Source organism: Lepidochelys olivacea (assembly GCF_965140295.1).
Source record: "Lepidochelys olivacea isolate rLepOli2 genome assembly, chromosome: 1".
In the NCBI taxonomy this organism is placed as follows: Eukaryota; Metazoa; Chordata; order Testudines; family Cheloniidae; genus Lepidochelys; species Lepidochelys olivacea.
The window spans coordinates 174,729,782-174,746,431 of NC_140411.1; the positions used below are offsets into that span (position 1 = coordinate 174,729,782).

The 16,650-nt window shown below is 43.0% G+C and overlaps 1 long non-coding RNA gene across 1 annotated transcript; it reads left to right on the forward strand.

Annotated features, from left to right (window-relative positions):
• Nucleotides 1-100: 100 nt before the first annotated feature.
• LOC311514741 lies at nt 101-11,721 on the forward strand. Its single transcript, XR_014709930.1, has 3 exons — nt 101-412; nt 4,448-4,520; nt 11,354-11,721. It is a non-coding gene; the product is annotated as an uncharacterized lncRNA (long non-coding RNA).
• The last annotated feature ends 4,929 nt before the right edge of the window (nt 11,722-16,650 follow it).

The window sequence follows — 16,650 nt, forward strand, 5'->3', positions numbered from 1 at the left end:
GAGGAGGCGGTGGGGAGGCAGCGGGGGAGGGAGGTAAGTATCGTGTATCCCTCCGCGCGTGCTCTCTCTCCCCCTCCCCCCACACAGAGGCGCGGGGATTCCTCCGCCGCTCAGCCCGCGGCTGCTGCTGCCGCCGCTGCCGAACTCCCTTCCCCGCCCGGCCCCGGGGGCTGGTGCAGCCCGGCGGGAGGGAGGCGCCCCCCGGCATCCGTCCGGCCTCTCCCATGCACCCCGGGGGAGCAGCTGCGGCTGGGCCGAGGAAGCTACCTGGGGGTTGCACGGGGCGTGGGGGCGGCGAGGTTGCGCCTCGCTCCCGGGGCTGCCAGCGCCGGGGCCGTTGCCGGCAAGGGGCGCAGGGCTGGGCGGCAGCGGGGGCGCTCGGCGGGGAGCCCCCTATTCGCCGGCCGGGCAGGTGAGCAGCGCTGGGGTTGCAGCTCGCTCGTGGCTCGCAGCCGGAGCTCGCCTTTGCAGGAGGGCTTGTGCCTGTCACCTGCCGGATTCGGGCCAACGTGCGTTGGGCAGGGTGCGTGGGGTGGGGGTGGCGGAGGTGGGTGCATTTGGTCTTTCATTCGTGGGACAGGCATAGGTGCTGCTGCCGTGGGGGTGCCGCCCCACCCCTGGCTTGAAGTGGTTCCCATCATATACAGGGTTTGCGGTTTGGGACGATGGCTCTCAGCACCCTTGCTTTACAAATTGTTCTAGCACCCCTGGGGGCAGGTGAGAAGGCCTTTGCATGAGGATTGTCCCCCCCCCCCACGCGCACACACACCCTGTTGTGAGCATAATGCTGTGGTTTATCTTGCTCTTGTCAGCCTTTCTGTGTGTGTTACAATATTCTAATATCGGGCAATGAGACATATGGGAGCCTCATTTATGTTTTTAAAATGTCACAGATCTTTACACTTATTCATTTATTTGTCTAGGAAATTTCCTGTTTTGACTTTTTATTAACCAAAAAAAAGGGGGGGCGCTCTACGATTTGTAGGAGTTTATTTTGAAACCATTCTGCACTAAAGCATACGGCTTGCACTCTACGTTTCCTGATACTATGGTCAGTACAGTCTTGTTACAGACCTTGCTATATAAAGAGTCCACTTTTTTAAAAAAAAAAGGAGAAAAAACAGGAATTTTTAACCAGCATGACTTTGAAAAGGTAAAATCCATCCTGTTCTTTATTGAACTTTGGTCTCAGGAGCCTCATGAATGAACTTATCACCTTACTCCCTCTCTGATACATGCTGGGAGATAGAAGCAGATTTATTTTGACAGAAAGCTGTGATATGTAATTAACAAAAGACTACTCCAGTTTAACACTTCCATAATATTTGAGATCCTTTTCCCTCCAGCCTTTATTTGGGGATGGGGATGGAGATGGGGAGGGGGGGGGACTGTTTATAGAAAACTAACCTAAAGTAACATGATAAATATCTTCAGCCTGACACTTGCTGGGAAATATTCATAAAAAATTGGAGCTACAGGAAAGGAAGATTATACCATTAGCTAAACCTTGCTGGACACAACAAGAAATATAATACAGCTGAATGGTTGCCTTTAGTGGATGACATTTAGAATCCTCAGAAATATATTCAGATAATATTAATAGAGAAATAAGTGAGACACTTGTGGTCAGTGGTTAATCTTTACTACATACATCAAATATGTAATTATTCCAAGGATATGCTAGGCCACCCTGTTCTTAAGGGGAAAAGTTTTTGGAGCATACATTTCAAAATGAAAAAGAAGCAGCTTCTTGCACAATGAAAATGAGCTTGGTGACTGCCATTCTGTATGAAGTATTACTGAAACCGATATATGGCAGGTTCAGCAGTCTTTGACTTCAGTAGGCTAAGGGTCTAATCCAAGCCTAAAAGGGAAGACTCCAATTGATTCCAATGGACTTGGGCCCTCATTTAGGAAAGCACTTCAGCATATGCTAAATCCATACTTATGTGCCTTCCTGAATAGGAAGGTTTTTCTGAAACATGGTCTTCATGCCTAGCTAGAAAACTTTGAGAAGAAGGGGGGTGGGGGGAGTTACTGCACAAGACAAGAACCCCTTTGCGTTAAGCAGATTGGATTCGATTGCCAAATTAGTTTACCATTTGTTTTAATTTTATTTTGAAAACACTACCATGCAACAACTTGATATATAACAGAACTTTGGTTATTATTATTAGGGAAAAAAAGCGTTAAAAAAACAAGACCAGAAAGTAAAACGCAAAAACAGACAGTATGGTCATCTTCACATTGACACTTTACATAGAGATTGAACTAATATAACAGAGGTTCATTTAACACATAGCCTATGATCTTAACTTACAGTAAATGGCAAGAAATCACACATGAACTTCATATTTGTCATTTAAAAAATTTGCTGATGATTATATTCAAAAGATACTACAGTACAAGAGGAGGCAGGAGGTCAGTGGTCACAAACTCCAATTAGAATGCCCCAGTTGGACAGATAAAATTGTAATCCTTTATAGATTCATATGACCCCAGATTTTTTGTACTTTCAGTTATAAACCTGCTAAGAGTTTCTCCATCAGTGCTGTATCCAAGAGCACAATTGTTATTGCACTGAACTGGGATTAGAAAACCATTTTCTAAGTCTGACTCTTTATTCTGACACTGTTACTAAAATACATTTTCCTGAAGCAACAGACTGCTCAGATATGGGCTGTTCGAGCAAATAGAGCTAAAGGGATGGGCATTTTTTTTAATTGAAGAAAGGTCAACAATGAAGTAAGATATAACAGAATATCACACTCAGAACTTCAAAATAAAGACTACAAGACAATGTGAGAAATTATCATACCTGCTACAATCCCCACCTAGGTGGTTTTTGGTGATCATGACAGCATATTAAATGAACAGAAGTTTTGAATTTTGAAGCACTGTAAAACTTCAGTCTATATCAATATAAGTAGTGTCTGCCATTCCTTGGATAAAATAGATACTGTTCCTTCAAGAGAATGGACCATACTGGAACAGTCATCTGTGAGTCTTTTACATAACCATTTCTTAAACAGTAAGGACCTATTTTCTGGATAAGATCACATGCATAACAAGTGCACTGATTAAAAAAAAAAGTTCAGTTGTTCATGATTACATGCTGCTTACTCAACATGCACATTGTTACATAAGGCCTGTAATGTAACTACCATCAAACGTAACACCCCCAAAAGGTGATGAGAATATCCAACTCTGTAACGTTCTGAAACAGAGTAATAATCAGTCTCAGAAGTGGCTTTAATGTGAAAGATTGAAAGTCAATGTTGATATGTCACCACAACATTTAAAGAACAAAACAGTAGTCACTGGGAAAAATTAATGAGCAGGAGAAAGGTCATTGTCATAATTTAGGGGTAGCCATTATTGGATCCATACCTTATTATTTGTGTTATCATAGCACCTAGGAGCTCCAATCATGGACCAGGGCCCCATTGTGCTAAACACTGGACAAACACAAAACAAGCCAATACATTCATTTAATTTGCAGTAAAGGTGATAAGTTTCACAAGACAACACAAAACAAATAACGTCTCTGAAACTTGCATATTACTATTTATTACAAAACAGCAAGTGTGTTCAGCAAAGCTTTGGATTTTGAATATTCAAAACTATATTAAGTCATATGCTAGATGCTTCATAGAAGGATGGTTTGGCTATAATATTGTATAGGAAATATAGGGGGAAATATCAAGGGCTACATTTTGCCACTTTTATTCAGGATGAGTACTTAAGTGGTGCCATTAATTTCAATTAATTTCAGTGGGACTACTTGTAAACTACTAGTCAGCATGAGTAAGATGGCAAAATTAGGCCCTGAACATATGGTGGCAAAATCTCAGCTGGTGTAAGTTGTCATAGCTCCATTGATTGGTGTAAATTGTCATAGCTCCTTTTAAGTAACTGGAGCTATGAAAATTTACATCAGCTGAAGATTTTTCCTTCCTTTATAAGCTCTATGAGACATGGACATTATTTGTAAAGGCTTTCACTTGCTATCTGAATAATAAAGTAGCAGTTATTTTAAAAAATATGATTTGATGCATGCACATACTACACAAATATAATTAAATACTAAAACTTAAATTCTGCTGATAATGTTGTTGTATATTGAATTATGGGTTCTTTGTTTACATTCCAACTGGTAAGAAAACCAACTAGCTTTGCCTATCTATCTTGTACAGTTTGAAATTTTCATGAAGTACCTTGAAAATCAGTTAAGTACCCCTGGAGACATATGATCATGGTTGGCAATGATTTCAAAATAGACGATGGCATTTATAGTACTAAAGATTGTTGTATTTAGAAACACTGACGAACAATTGTAAACAAGTCAAAATGTTCTAGAATAATTGCCTAACACTTCAGTAGACGAAAATGAAATAAACTCCTTTTTTTTGTTTGTTTTAAACATATAGTATCTTTGTCTTTGTAGGAAACTGTCTTCTTCAAACATTTTGACTAATTTTCTGAAGTGTATGTGAGCCAAATTGCTGATCTTCACCGAAGTGAGTAATTATCCCAAAAACGCTTATTTCTTATGAATACCGAAAACACAATTAAAGAAGCACTTTAACAGTGAACAATAGCATTGCAATGGTGAGGAAATGATATACAATAAACAAAAGACAGTTTCATAAGTATTTGCACTACTGTTATGTTTCAAGTTCTTAACATCTTACGAAGATTTTCATAAAGATCTAAAATTACCACCATTTAGATTAAAACTTTATGAGTAACAGTCATGTAAAATTATAACATTGTTTTCATTATATTTAAATTCTCCTTAAATAAAGGATTCTCCTTTCAGCTGGAGAAATTTCAATGGTTTAGAAATTATTCTGATGCATGCAGAGACTTACAGGCTGCCATTATGGAGATAATTGCCTGTTTTATTCCTGCGTTGGAACAAAGGAAAGGGGATATATTTAAATAATATATATATAATTTTGTCCAGTTAAAATACTGATTAATATTTAGTGACAGTGAGGCTGTTTAAAGTAGATTGTATTAATTCTGATACAATACAAAACACTGTACTCACAGAAGAATCAATAATATGGTGCATTTATATAGCACAGTGGTTCCCAAACTTGTTCCACTGCTTGTGCAGGGAAAGCCCCTGGCAGGCCGGGCTGGTTTGTTTATCTGCTGCGTCCACAGGTTCGGCCGATCGCGGCTCCCAGTGGCCGGGGTTCGCTGCTCCAGGCCAATGGGAGCTGCGGGAAGCGGCGGCCAGTACGTCCCTCGACCCGCGCCGCTTCCAGCAACTCCCATTGGCCTGGAGCTGCGAACCGCAGCCACTGGGAGCCGAGATTGGCTAAACCTGCAGACACAGCAGGTAAACAAACCAGCCCAGCCTACCAGGGGCTTTCCCTGCACAAACGGCAAAACAAGTTTGGGAACCACTGATATAGCACAAGAAACTACTGTTACTCCTTTTGACCTTAGTGACTAGTCAGAGTTCCAAGTCCTTTCAGTTGGAAGTAGATTCTGGTATTTTCTTTCATGCAATCTTATTTATTTAGTTTTTTTTAGCTTACAGCAACACGCGTTTTTAGCCAACATCAGTCCCAAAAGCTCTCTCTCTAGCTCTCACGCTGTGCTTACAGGATGCTGCTTGGCTTTCTTCCCCCTCTGAGTTTCTCTCAGTTTCCAGCTTCTGACTCTCTCTCTCTCTCTCTCTCTCACACACACACATACACACACACACACAAACAAAACCTCAGCAAAAGTCCTTTGTTCACAATCCCCATTGTCTTAGGTGGTGGGCTTGCGATTAACTCATCCTAACAGTTATATTAATTTAAGGTTGTGTTCATACCCAATCTCAAAGAGGTTTGTGATTTATGCAGGCACCAGTACCTCTCAGCATAGGAGTACTTTTAATGGATCAAATGCAGCCCAAGTAGTATCTGAGGCGTGGAACGGAGCCAGACATTTAAGTGGATCGTGACATGAACCTCACATCCCTAAAGTTGACTGCTTTGCACTTATGTGGGCCACCCAGCTTCTTGTCACCCAAATAACCATGGCTGGAGATGGACATTCTTTCCCACATACTGCTGACTAGTAGTCTGCATCTCCTCTTGTCAGAGTCACACCTGGATGTGGTTATCAACTCTTTTATGATTTCTAGGCTTAGTTACAGAACTTAGGATGAAAGTGCCAACCTTAAAAGGCACAAACTTGTTCAGATACAGCTGTCTATTCAGCAACTCGCATCACTCCAGTGCTCCACTCTCCATTAGCTTGTCATTGAATACAGAGTGAAGTTCAAACTTTTGGTCATGACATTCAAAGCTCTCCATGAGCTCAGTCCATGTTTTAGATTGTATACTCTTTGAGCCAGAGATTGTGTCTCTTTCTGCACTTGAAAATCAACTAGCAGGTTTTGGGTGTTATCATGGAAATCATAAATTATAACAAGCTATGTTACATCAGGTAACTTGATCATGACCTCCTATGCTGCACTAGCCCAATGGAACTGTCAACCTCAAGAGTGAAACTTTTGTATGCAAGAACTAGGCCAAATGGTCTATAACTGTAGAACTTACTTCCAGATGTGCTCAAAATCACTACAAACTTCAGAAGCTTCAGAAAAAAAAGTCACCCTTCCACGCTTCATTTAATAACCAAAATCCAAATCATGTTATCAAGACACAGACCAAAACAACAGACTTCCTACAGAATATAGAAGAGGGATCAGTAACGTTTGCACGCGGCCTACCAGGGTAAGCCCCCTGGCGGGCCGGGCCAGTTTGTTTACCTGCCGCATCCACAGATTTGGCCAATTGCGGCTCCCACTGGCTGCGGTTCACCACTCCAGGCCAATGGGGGCTGCGGGAAGCCGTGGCCAGCATATCCCTTAGCCCGTGCCGCTTCCCACAGCCCCCACTGGCCTGGAGCGGCGAACCGAGGCCAGTGGGAGCCGTGATCGGCTGAACCTGCGGACGCGGCAGGTAAACAAACCGGCCCGGCCTGCCAGGGAGCTTACCCTGGCCGGCTGCATGCCAAATGTTGCCGATCCCTGATATAGAAGATAACCTTCTTGATTTAATATTAGTAAGGAAGTCTGATTTCATGGTGCTAGACATGGTGTAAGAATATAGAGAGATTACATAGGTATTCTTGGATTCTGCTCAATTTAAGTATATCATAGACCTGTGTCTCCGCCTTCCTTTTTCTGGTGGAACCTGTGCAAATATTAACTCCCATAGTCCTACCTGGTCAGAGAGACCAGGTCTTGTCCTACAATTTGTGCAACTTGTACGGAGGCCTTAGATAGACAGCCAGAAATTAATGGGATTGTTTGATTGTTGGGGGAAGATTTTATGGCTGGGGACAGCACAGAAGGAGAGTATTGGCATTTGGAGGAATCAGGAAGAGTCATCTTCCTAGGTTTATCGTTCAAGGTGGAGGTGAGATCATATGTGAATTCTGAGAGAGGGTGCTGAAAAGCAGTAAAGGAAGTTCCAGTGAATGAAGTCTTTGAAACTTCTATGCCCTGTGAAGTGGAAAATTCAGAATGTGCTTAGGGTTGATCCCAGGAGAGAGAGAGAAAGACTGCCCAGAGTGATTGGAGTAGTAAGAGTTCATTTGCATGTCCTCTGGAACATAGAAGTTGCCATACTGTGTGAAAGCTGTGGTCTATCTAGTCCAGTATTCTTTCTCTAAGAGAGGCCAGTACAATATGTTTTAGAGGAAGGTGGAAAAAAAAAACATAGTTGACAATTATGGAATTACCTGACTATTCAGGATGTTTGTTTTTAACCTCCATCAGTTAGTGGGGTCTTGTGGCCTGAAACATGAGTTTATATACCTAATTGTTTTGAATTTTAGCTTTTATCCTATAATTGTGGATATAATTTATCATTATTCATATCAACGTCTAGTCCTTTTCTGAAATCTTCTAAACCAGTGGTCCAGAAACTTTTTTTTTCCCGTAGACCACTTGAAAATTGCTAAGAGTCTCAGCGGACCACTGAATGATCTTTCCAAATGTTGTTTGTGCCTTTAGTTAACTATTGTAAAGTGCTTTGGATAAAAGCGCTATATAAAAACAAACTTAATAATAATTAACTTTTTTTGTTCTACAAATAAAAGCACACAACTCATATTTTAATATCAGTAGTCTTACCTTTCTAATGTGATGGATGTGCCCTCTCTCCCCTGTCATGGCAGCCCCCAAGCTGGGTCTGGGAAGGAGGGCGCTATCTCCCCCTCTCCTGCACCACAGTAGTCCCCTATCTGAGGCTGGGAAGGAGGGAGGTCTCTCCCCGACAGCTGCAGCTCTGGAGCTGGGGAAAGTTGTCTCTTTCTCTGGCCGACGCAGTCCTGCACATCCCAAATTCCCCCCACCCCCGATTCTCACCCCACTGCCCTCTCCCACCTATCCCTTATTTCCCCTAAGGCCACGACCTCACATGTGTGTCTTCTCCAAGGTCCAGGCACCTAATTAGTGCCTGCACGGCTCCACTAATTAGGTGTGTGACCCTTCATTCTCTTGTGTGAGGCCACCCAGGAGCTCACCTTAGAGGGAACTATCCGTGGACCACGTGAATGGAGATTGTGGACCACTGGTGCTCCACGGACCACAGCTTGAGAACCTCTCTTCTAAGCTCTTGGCCTCAATGATACCTTGTGTCAAAGGGATTCATAGGATAATTATGTGTTAGTTGAAAAAATTATTTCCTTTTAGGAGATTTAAATTTGTTGCCTTAACATTTCATCCCTTGCTTTTGTACTGTGTAGAAAGATAAATAAGAGAACCCAATTTGCTTTCTCTAGACACTGCATTACTTGTGTAGACTACCATGCTTGTTTGCCTCCTTTCAAAACTGGACAGTCCTGGTCTTTTCACTGTCTCTGTCTGTCTTTACATGGAAGTCTTTTTGTGCCTCTAATCATTTTTTTTATTATCCATCCATGGCCTATGCAATTAGTTATATCTTTTTGAGATAAAAAGGCCAGAACTGAACACAAAACTCTAGATGAGGGTGTATCACTGATTTAAATAGTGAGATAATAATATTTCCAGTGTCCTTTTGTATATACCCCGTTGTATAGTCTCAATTTTTATATACCCTAAGATTCTGTTTGTTTGTTTTTACCACTGTGCCATTTACCAGGTGATCTGTCCACTCAGTACACAGCCAGTTTACATGGCCATATGGTTCTGCTGCATTGTGTAAAGTTACCTAAACTATGGCAAGTATATCATTATGAAAAAAACATAAAATACACTTTCATTGTCCTTAACTAGAGCCAAGAGATTTATCCAGAATTTTCCAGAATTTATGTCAATAATGTACTTCTTTCATAGTAATGTAAATACCAGTTGAGTGAGCAAATGTCAGGGTATTCTGACTATTATCCTGAATCAGGCTGAAAATATCTTATACTGTAGAAGATTAGTGTATAATCCAAAGTACTTTTCCATGTAAAATTGTTTCTTCCCTTGCAGCTACATATCACATTACTGAGCTCATTTAGACACTCTTAGGAAGAATTTGTTTTCCCTTAAGGCACTTCTGATGTATCAAGAACAGTAACTATTTATCATTAAATGTTTGAGATATCTGGCAAACAAGAACTCACTTAAAATAATTAATTGTAAAAACAGCATACACTAGTTTACAGAACTTGACTACAACCAATGGAGAAATTAAAAGTGGCGTAAATATTAAGGCAGAAGAAAATCTAGAAAGTATTTGAGTCCATTTGCTGCTTTTAGAATGAATCAGCATAAAATGGGAAAGACCTATGTGCTTTGTGTTCAGATATATTTTCTAAATGTAATATTGATAAATGTTGTGATTAAATGACAAAGGATGAAATCCTGACTTCTTTGAAGCCAATAGGAGTTTTGCTATTGACTTCAATGTAGCCAGGATTTTACGCAATACATTTACTAGCTTCTTTGTAACAATTGCATAAATAATTCTTTTTTCCTTTGTGTGCATGTGTGTGTGTTTTGTTTTTCAGTTGTTTGTTTTTAATCGTACAAATAATTGCTTCCCAGCCTGGTCCTAGAGCTTTGAGCCCTTAAGAAAGTTCAGCTAGACAGCCAGTTCTTTAAAACATCATTAAGGCCCCAATCTTGCAAATTTCTCTGTTCAGGTAGACCACTACACCCACTCAGAGCCTGGTTGGCTTCAATTAGGCTCTGCACAGATGCAGGGCTCTGCCCACATGGAATAAATTGCAGAATGAGGGCATACAAAGAGTCAGTTTTCAGAATGTCCCTGGTCCAATTTATCTGTTTGCATGCCCAATTTATGCCCACAAAAATGTGCAATTTCTGGTTGGCAACAGACCTATAGCAGTGTGGGGTATCCATCTTCCTGCCATATATAACAACCCGCTCCTGGACAGTGAAGGGTGCCCTCATGTATGTGTCTTTACACTGAAGTGTCAGGATGAGGTGCTCACAAAGCTCCAGAAATGTAGGTTTCTTCATAAGAAAGTTCTGGACCCACTGCTGGTCATCACAGGTCAGCTAAATGGCATGATCTCATCACTCTGTGCTTGTGGCACTGCACCAGAAACACCCGTCTACATAGGGAGCACCAGCAGCTATGCTGGTTGTACAGAGCAGCATCTACCAGTGCAAGTCTGCAAGGCCAGGGTGCTTCTCCTTTGCTGCCTCCTCCACCATGAAATCCATCAGGTACCTTTGGTGGGTCAAAAAACACTGCCGAAATGTCCACTGACACCTCGCAGAAGCTCTGTCGGTTTCCTGACACAGCTATGAAAATGCAAGCAAGATAATTTCTTCAATCAGCGCCTCCTTCATGTTGCTGGCTCTGGTATCTAGGAGCACAAAGACCAAAATGACTCCCTGGCAGGCTGTTCAAACTTCCTGTAATGTGCAGAGTGGGCAGTAAAGTTTTTCACAGAGCATCATGGTCAGAGAGCTCCAGTGGTTACATTTTGAGAACGCTTCAGGGACTCTGGGATGTGATTGGTTTGACTTGGGTTAGCATGCAGCATAGATGCCAGAGGCCCGGGTTAGAAAAGTTTTAATATAGGGTTAAGAACCATTGCAGAAGCTCAAGCCCAGGGTTCTCTAATGTGTGTCAGTTGACTCAAATCCCACTATCCCTGGGCTTATTTTGCAGTGTACACACACCTTTAGTGTCATGGTTCCCAAAGCTGCAATGGGAGGGGTTCTCCAAGTCCCCCTGAAGGGCTTCCCCTTCCTATAGCAGTGTGTTTGCTTTAGAAGTCATGCTGCCTTTTCCAGACTCCTTCTGTTTCTGTGCTGTAGCAGCAATGGGGAGGGACCAACTTAAGTTAATGCTGTTTCAAGCACATTAACTCCCTATTGACTTTTCAGGTGAAAATCTACAGGCTCAGAAAAAAGATGATGACATGGACAGCATCTGGTCCCCTTCTTCTCTCCTCTTGGCTTTGCCCTTGAAATTCCAACGTCCCAGGAAGAATGATACAATGCCAGAAAACCATGGCAACCCCCTGCATATGCTCCCACAAAGAGAGCACACCAAAGCTGGGGCCCAGTTTGCAAAAGAGGAAAGGACAACCAAGACTCCAAGTCAGCATTATCTTGGGCCATGTAGGCCACTGCACAGTAAAACCACCCTTTCTTGGAGGGTGATTCTGGGGCAGGGATCAACAAGGGAACTCTCCTAATGGACTCTTTTGACCTTTGGGTCTCATTCTAAGCTCTGTTTCACGATATCCTTCTCTCAGATGCTTTATATATATATATATATATATATATATTCATTCATTAATTATGCCCATGTCTGCTTCTTTTCACTGTCCCTTTGATACTTTTGTCACTTACCATGCTCAGAAACCCATAAGGATGTAATTTGTTTACTATTATTGTCTTAGTCCATGTTTGTTCCTTGTCTGTATGCTGCTAGATATCAGTTTTTGGTGTGAACATATACACAGTCACACTTGGAACACACAATGGGATTTTTTTTTTATTATCACCTTATAGTGTTAGGAACTCTATCTAACACTGGCACATTGCATTCTGAAACTTTCTGGTGGCCCAGGGATGTAAGAAACTTTTGATTACCTTTTGCAATACACAAAACAGAAAAGCAGTGAGTTACTGGGTATAAATGGGGTCTTGTTGATCCCAGCACAGTTCCCCAGTATACAACTCAATGTAGCTCTAGACTTTGAACAAGTTCAGAAGGAATTCTGTTAACACAATACCTAAGCCAAAGCCAAACACTTCATTTCTCACTCCTCATTTATTCAAAACTCTAAAAAGCCAGAAACCTGCGAGGAAGTAGTATGTTCCAGAGTGGTACTGAACTTTTCATTTCCCTCTTTTACATCAATTCTTTAGGGGAAGCAACTCAATGATATTATTTAGGATTTAGTTTTTCATTGTGATATAAGGTGAGTCTACATCCTGCTCTGCATGCTCAGGTAAACCTCCTATGGTCCTCATTGTGAATCAGGGTTGCAGAACTGAGCCCTATGTGTCTTTGGCGATGGACAGTTTATTACAGTGGTTCTCAACCAGGAGTACAGGTACCCCTGGGGGCATGCAGAGGTCTTCCAGGGGCTACATCAACTCATCTAGATATTTGCCTGCTTTTACAAAAAGCTTGCAAAGGGAATCAACAGAACTTTATAGTGGGGGTCCATATCCAGGTTTATAGTCTCCTTCTTTTGAATATAGTTTCTCTACCTTCTTTCTCCTCATGTGCACCCTTTCTATAAGAGACAGACAAGTGCATGTAAAAACAAATCCATCTTTGTACAAAATGTGATGTATCTACCCTCTTTGCTGTTTTTGATATTAAAAAGATATTTGATGGTTGTACCTATCTGATTTATAAATGTGATTTGTTTATATACATATTTTATAAAAATACAAAATTGTATAATTTCCTAAAAATCTCCAATCCACAAACAATCCAGCTTCCACATGGTATACAAATATATATTCAACTAGAAAGATGAATGCTCTGGCAAAAAAAGAAAGTCAGAGTCCATGAGATCAGCTATGAGAGATGTGTCTGTTACACCCACAGTATTTCATTGTAAGATCCTACAATTACAGCCAAGCATTTCACTTCCCTGAGTGTACAGCTAGTTATATTTTAAGAATGAGGGAAATGACTGTCTACTACACTGAGGTATTTATAAAGTCATCATCCCCATAGTGTCTGAGTGTCCCCAAGCAGGAAAGAAAATCTCTCTCTCCTTTTTCTGCAAGTAGGGATAGCTAAAAGGTAGCTGAAGTGTATGTGTGCATGTGGGAGCAGCTACTGTAGGAAAAAAAAAACTAGGGCAAGGAGCTGAACTTTGTATTTAGTTCTGAATGCATGAGAGGTCTGTGGTTATTTTTATGTCTCCAGGAATTCCAGAGTCTAAGTCCAGTTCCTATAAAGTTCCATCTCCTGCAGTCATGAGCCTTCCCATTTTGATCAACAGCTTCATAGTCCATTGGAACATAGCTATCAGTCAAAGTTGTGGAATGAGGCACATTGATTCAGGTAGCCAGAGCCAGATTCAAGGAGAGATTTTAATATTAAAACAGACCTTTAATTGGATGCTGTAGCTACTGGAGAGAGAAGCACTCTAGGGTGATGTGTTCATGGCAATCTGTGTAACTGGGCACACATTCTGTGCCAGCTGAAAGTTTTTCAGACTACTAGACTTGAATGACACTGAATTTAAAAATAAATGGAAACATGGTGTAGTAGATGCAGCAGACGCCCCTCCCCCTCTGGGTCAGAGGGAGGCCACACTGCCTCACTACACCATCGGAATCACTGCCTAGTGTCTGGGGGAATTAGCAAATAGGCCTTAGTGTCCCAGCTAGTCCAGTAGGGCTGAACCCCAGATAATCAATGGACTGTGACCCTTAGGGAGGAACAGGGCCTCCCAGGAGTCTGTATGCTCTGACTCTTAGGCTGAGGGAGAACAGCCAACAGTCCATAATCCCTGGGCCCTTTTATCAAGGGCCAAAGCAGTCACCACAGTCTGTGGGTTCTGGACCCGTTTGGCCGGGTCAATTAACTCTGGGCTGTTGATGCAGGGTAGGAGCAAACCCAGTGATTGGGCGTCCTAGTTCCGGTGGATGGCCAACTAATGCAGGCCTCTTCACGTGCAGACGGGAGGCTGTCTGCCATCCCTGGGGATGTGGCCAGTGGAAGTCCTGGCAGGTCTGTGGCAGACACAGGTTTTCCAGCGACCAGGGTGTCGCTAGGCTTAGCAGCAGAGTCAGCAGCCTGGAGTGAGCAGGATACATCTGTCTCCCTCAGTGTTACAGCCCCAATTAAGCTGGAGGCTCCACCCTTTATACTTCCTGTTCCTGTTACCCACATCTGGTGGGAGTGGTGAGGCATGTCTGGCTCTGCCCACTTGGGTACAGCGGGTGGTTCCTCCCCCTCTGTCTTGGAGGGAGGCCACACTGCCTCACTACACCTGGATATGCACATGAACATAGCAACTGCCATAGTGAATCAGACCCATTGTCCATCGAGTTCTGTACTCTGTTTTAGATAATGGCCAACACCAAATACTCCAGAGGAAGGTGTAAGAAACCTCCTTATCCCTTGTAGTTAGAGAGTGGTTTAAGCCTCATTGTGTGGGGTTTAATATCTCTTCAAAAATCTATGTTAGCATTAACTATGATAAATTGATATTCTTGTTATTCATACAAATGGTTGTTCCTTTTAAATCTTGTTAATTTCTTGGCAATGAGTTCCACAGTTTAAATGTTGTGTGCAAAGGTTTTTCCTTTGATCAGTTTTGAATTTGCCATGGAGCTAATTCCACCAGGTGCAACTGATCCAGCACAGTAGCTTATTCTAATGTCAAACTGAAGTCTATAGCACAATTTAATGAGTGTGTGAGCGAGTATGCCAGTGTGACAGTGTCCCCTCTGGAGTGTTGCAGAGTCCACTAGGTCTGGTGGTACGGTTAGTCAGCTCTTCTTGCCTGCGTCCCTATGATAATCCCATTCTGGGCTATAAAGGTTGTTAGTCACAGTTCAACTGGGATATACACATTTACCCTTATACTTGATGGGGTTAACTGGACCCTGTCCTCAGGGAATGCTACAAAGTCCTTTGATTCTTAAGACTCTGAGGTATTAGTAGAGGAACCCAGGCCCACCCACTCTACTGGGTTCCACCTCAGAGCCCTTAAACAGGCAGGCAGAATCAAGCCTCAGTAACTCCTCCTGCTGTGCCCTGATCTCCTTCCTACTTCCCTTAGTCCTGTGGGTATCTCCAACCTGTCGATCTGATCAGATCTTATCTGGGGTGTTGTCTCTGGGCAGCTTCTCACCAGGACTTTCTTTCTCCAGCTTGCTTGCTCCTCTGGCAGCCACCCCTCCCCTCTGCTTCTCTAGCTTTTTTATTCTCTCGTTTGCTGTAAGGCTGCCAATCATCACTAGCTGGTGTTTGCTATGTTAACTCCTTGGATGCCAGGCCAGCATGGGATCTATACACCCCATGACAGGGCACAAGCAAACAATCTATGTTTCAATGAATGCAGCCTAATGTAAGGTCTTACATCGAGGAACAAAGAATGCAGTCTATGTTTACGTGATAGAGGACTCTGTCCTGGGAAGCACTGACTCTGAAAAAGACTTGGGGGTCATGATAAGTAATCAGCTGAACATGAGTTCCCAGTGCACTACTGTGTTCAAAAGGGCCAATGCAATCTTTGTATGTATAAATGGGGGAATCATGAGTAAGAGTAGGGAGGTTACAGTTCCTCTATATTTGAGACTGGTGCAACCTCTACTGGAATATTATGTCCAATTCTGGTATTCACAATTCAAGAGGGAGGTTGATAAATTGGAGGGGGTCATAGAAGAGACACAAGAATTAGAGAACTGAAAAACATGTCTTATAGTGAGGCCTGAATTTACAATTCAAATTTAGGTCAACAGAAGCCGCTTTCTGTCAATCTAGTTATGTTTGTGTTTACACTGAAATTTGTCTTCCACCGATGTAAGTGCCCCTGTAACAGAGTTCACTCAACACTGAGGTGCCTCCTGCGGGCTGTCCTGGGGATTAGCTCTGTTCACCAATGCACCCTCCTCTGGTGGTGCCTCACCACTGTCACTTTTGTTCCAGGACCCGCGCTTTTCTAAGGCCAGCTGCATCCTCTTCAGCAACACAGCCCTCCACATGTGCCACATACGGTGCTCCCCCACACCCGGGGGACCTGCAGTCTGCTGTTCAGCCACTTCCCTTCGTGGCTACTGCAGCATATTGTCTGGCCACTTCCTTGTGGCTCCAGCATCCTCTTTGACTTTGCCTAAAGGCTTCTGCCTGCAAACCCCAGCTGCCAGCCGGAGCTGTCTCTGGCTGCCCCAGTCCCTGCTTATAGGACTTCTCTGTCCAGGATTCTGGCAGTTCTTTCAGCCCTCTAGAGACTCCGTCCGTCCGTCCGTCCGTCCGTCCGTCCGTCCGTCCGTCCGTCCGTCCGTCCGTCCGTCCTCCCTGGGCCCTCCAGCACAGAACTGCTCTACTCTGCCCTGCAGCTCCCTTCTTATATAGGCCTGCTTGGCCACTCCCTTTAGCCCTTCTCTGATTGGCTGCCTCCTGTGCAGCCTCCTCTAGGGCTCTATTAACCCCTTAGAGCCCAGTGCAGAGCAGGCATCCCATCACAGCCCCTTTA